Source organism: Aegilops tauschii, chromosome 7 (assembly GCF_002575655.3).
Source record: "Aegilops tauschii subsp. strangulata cultivar AL8/78 chromosome 7, Aet v6.0, whole genome shotgun sequence".
NCBI classification, from domain to species: domain Eukaryota; kingdom Viridiplantae; phylum Streptophyta; class Magnoliopsida; order Poales; family Poaceae; genus Aegilops; species Aegilops tauschii.
This window is the reverse complement of record NC_053041.3, coordinates 272608233-272612956: the sequence shown is the minus strand read 5'-3', so window position 1 is coordinate 272612956 and position 4724 is coordinate 272608233.

Below are 4724 nucleotides of genomic sequence, written 5' to 3'. Positions count from 1 at the left end.
CATGGTGCAATGCACCAGGAAGGGTGGCACGAAGGAGGAGGATGGTGGGGCCAGCTCGTCGTCGGCGGTCGCGTCCTCCATTGGGACGTCGTCATCCTCTGGCTGCCTGCCGGCTGTCAGCCAACAACAGTGGAGGCCATCTCCTTCTTCTGGTCCGGCATCAGCCCGTCCAAGAGAGCTTTGGCAGGGGAGCCCATGGTGGGAGTGGTGCGGGGAGGGATCGAAGGCGGATGAATGCGGCTATGGCCGGGGCTGCGGCTTATATAACAATGGCAGGTGGTAGAGGGACGGACATGTGGCACCGAAGGAGACGCCTCGGCAACCGTGTGCCATCAATGTGGGCGGCAGACGGACGGACGGGCAATCGTCGTGTCTTTTGTACACGCAGCAGGCTGCGCTCTCTCAGCCAGCGCGTCGCTTCAATGCCGACGCCAGTGAGCGGTCGCATCCGCTCTGGCCGGGCATGAAGGCGCACACTAACGCTCTGGACCGGCGCTGACCGTTTTGGGTGGGAAGCGCGCTCTGTAGGGAGGATGGATTTTCGGTGGCCATGACGGTCAAAAGCGGGCATGGGATTGGTCCGGACTTCCACAAAGCCCCCCACGTTTGTCTCTTGTTTGCGGGATAAAACGCGTGCGGACCGCGCCGCAGACCGATACATGCCAGTGTTGGATGGCTTCCGCTGTCCGGACAACATGGTCCGGACGAATGCGGGGGGTTTGAGAGTCGGCGTTGGAGATGCCATAGTGGCCAAGAACGTCCACAACGCACCTCTTGACCTCTGCATTTTTATGTTATCTCGTGAAAGTCGATCAACGTGAATCTTCTCACAAGGCTACATGAGAGATCATTGCCATACTAACTTTGGACGTCAGCTAAAGCCTTGCCTCTATCATTATTAGTTAGGAAATATATGATAGACTAAGATTTATTCTAGCTTGTCTTATACTCCAGAAGAGTCATGCACTCCTATATATACGCCCATGAGGCTCAAGCAATACATCATTGATTCCACCAATCTCTTCTCTATTCCTCTTGCATGGTATCAAACTAACCATGATCCTAAACCCTAGCCGCCGCAACTTTCTCATCGTGCCGTCCCCGGAGAGGTCAACCCAGTATCCACCGGGGGCCACGCTGCCCGTACCTAGGGTTCGTCTACCAATCGTGTTTATCGGCTGCCCTAGAGAGTATTTTTCTTGATCCTTTGGTCTGGTTTTTTTTTCCTCGGTGGGCCGATCGTCTTGATTGGCGTTTTCTTTTTGGATTTTTGATCTAAGATCGGTTTGCATCGCCCACCGGCATTCGTCAGCCTCTACTCTGACTCCGGCGCTAACTCCACCGGCCTCTTCCCCGACACGGCGGCCTCAAGTGACATGCGACGACCCGTAATGACCGCCATCCAAGCGTCCGTCTGCCCGTCGCTCTGGGTCAGCCGTATTCACCATGATTGTATCGGGACTTTCCATCAACCTCTTCACCACCCCGGACCGGCTGCATCACGATGGTCCAACCTTCACGCCGCAGGGTACGGAGGTCGCTTGCGCTCGCCTGTTGTTAACCACTACATGACCCACGGCTGCCTCGCGTCCTACGCGTGTTGGCTGTTGTGCGTTGCGTGTCAGACGACACTGTTCTGCGTGCCTGCGTTTGCCCGCTGTTCTTCGACGGCTCTCGTAGCCTAGAACGATCAGATCGCGCATCTGCTCACCGGGCCCCGTCTCTCCTGCCTCCGCCATCCGTGACTTCGACCTCATCATCGAGCAGTGCCCCGAACTCGCGCAGGATAGGATTGATCACCCGCCTGCCCACGACCCGCTACGTCCGCGCGGGGCGACCGACCTGATCAGTCGGTTGTGCGCAGAGGTCCCGCGAAGATCGTCCTCGAGTACAGCGTCCACCTATCGAGCAACGGGCTACCATTGTGTCGCCCGTCAGGTCGCAGCGTCGTAGCTCCGTGTTTCTACCCGCGCTTGCACAGACATGCGTTGCCGTTGCGTCGCCCCTTTGAGGCCTAGCGCAGGCAGTCCACGCTGCCGCCTGAGGTCTTCCCCGCCATCGCACCGACCCGTGCGCTGCAACTGCGTTGCCCCTTCTGGCCGTAGCACCGCAGTACGCGGTCCTCTCTGCCATCCCCGCACGTTGACTTCTACGTCGTATGCACTCTGGTGCCTCCCTAGGCGCGGGAACACCACCGTCCGCGCACTGTCTTCGTCACGCTATTGGGTTCTTCCTCACCTACTTCGAGCATCGCCATCGTGCTCCTGTCGGCGACTGACATGCCCCCATGGGCTGCCTTTGGCTCCGCCGACCACATCATCTCTAGCGTCGCCGTCATCTTCTCCCGACCACTTCATATACTCCGACAACTGTGGGCGACATCGACACCTTCTACCCCATGCCGATTGGCGCGGCAATCATCGTTGAGTCCTCATATGTTGGTCCCTCCGACATGGCGTACAACTTGTTCCGGTCCCCGTCTATGCATGCCCGGTGCTGGCAACATCGATGTGTGCCTTCGTCCACGACGTGTCCTCGGGCTTGGCTCGTCAACATCGACTTCTTCCCATCTACGCATGCCCGGTGCTGGCAACACCAGCGCATGCATTCGTCCCTGAAGTGTCCCCGGTGAAAGTGCAACTAATCCCTGGGTGGTTTTGGTAATTAACAACAACATATATGTCATTGAACTAATGCCTATTCAAAGATGGATTTAAGGAAAGTTCAATGTTGGCATGGCAAGGACATGTGAAAGTGGACCCCTCAAAATGATATGGAAACACATTGGCACAAAGCTCCAAGACTCTACATTTTTGGTTAAGTGATCCAAGATCACATTGAGTCCTTAGGAAAGCTAATACTATTAAAAGGGGATGAGGTTTTGATCATGACTTAGTTACTCAAGTGCTTGAAGATATTGCTCCAAAACCCTCAACCATTTTCTCCAAATCCTATCTATCCAAACCCTAACTTCCAAACTCGGTCCCACCGAAACTCCTACATTCAGACCGACCGAGTTGATCCTAGACAGTGCCACAACCACACCCTAACAAATCGGTCCCACCGAGATGACGATCGGTCCCAGCGATTTGCACTGACCAAGTTTCTGTAACCTTTTCACATCTTTTCGGAATTAACGAGTTGGTTTGATTGGAACTACCGAATCGAGGTCTTGCTTAGGTCACCGCACATCGGGCCCACCAAGTTGTTCCGTTCGGTCTCACAGAAAAGCCCAACGTTGAATCTTTTACACAGGCCGGTCTCACCGAGATGTTCATTTTGGTGCCACCGAGTTGAGTCAAAAGGTTGTAACGGTTGGATTCTTGGTGAAGGCTATATATACCCCTCCACCCCCACTTACTCTCTAAGAGAGCCATCATAAAGAAACTACACTTCCACCATTTATTTTCAGAGAGAGAACCACCTACTCATGTGTTGAGATCAAGGCATTCCAATATAACCATTTGAATCTTGATTTCTAGCCTCCCCAAGTTACTTTCCACTCCAATCCTTCTCCTACCAAAGCCAAATCTATGAGAGAGTGATTGAGTGTTGAGGAGACTATCTTTTGAAGAACAAGAGCAAGGAGTTCATCATCAATACACCATCTATTAACTTTTGGAGAGTGGTGTCTCCTAGATTGGTTAGGTGTCACTTTGGAGCCTCCAAGATCATGTGGAGTTGAACCAAGAAGTTTGTAAGGGCAAAGAGATCACCTACTTCATGAAGATCTACCCCAAGTGAGGCTAGTCCTTCCTGGACGTAAGCCATGGTGGAATAGACTAGGTTGCTTCTTCATGGACCCTTCATGGGTGGAGCCCTCCGTGGACTCGTGCAGCCATTACCCTCTGTGGGTTGAAGCCTCCATCCATGTCTTCATTGCATTTGTGTTTGATTTCTTCAATCCCTCCTTTACGTTCATATGCAAAGTGTTGAGTATCGTGATTAAATTGGAAACATAGGACAGACTAGGAAATATTCTAGCTTGTTTTGTACTCTAGGAAGATCATGTACTCCTATATATATATGCCCACGAGGCTCAAGCAATAAACAACGATTCCATCAGTATCCTCTCTATTCCTTCTACATGGTATCAGGCTAACCGATCCAAACCCTAGCCTCCGCCCGTCGCCCACCGCTTCCGCTTCGGGCCGTCCTCGGGAGGGTTGGTCTCCATGGTCGCCACCGGGGACCGCACTGCCTGTACCTAGGGTTCTTTCGCCGCCCGTGTTCACCGGCCTCCCTAGAGAGTCCTTTTCCTGATCACTTGGTCTGGGTCATCTTGATCGACGGTTCTTTTTTGGTTTTCCGATCTCAAATCAACTTGCGTTGCTCGCCGCCGTTCGTCATCTACAACGCATGTCTACTTCATCAACATCTTCTTTGGCTCTCCGACGGGATCACTTGCCACACGGCGCCACGGGCCATACGCACATGCATTGTGTATGCTGGTACAGCGGACGCTCGCGTTGGCCTATGCTGCCGTGTCGGGCTGGTCGCGTCTCGCGCGCACACTAACGCACCCCGCGCAAGCGTGGTGCTGCCGCCCATTGCTGCATGTTGTTTGGCTGTTCCATGCATGGTGCGTGCATGCTGGTTGCCTGGCTGCCCATGCATGTTGCATCCCATGTGCACGTCCCATCATCTGACGCAATCCGTCAGGTTTGATCACCACCTGATGAATGTCTCCTCAGGATTCAGTGAAGATCAACGTCAAGTTTACA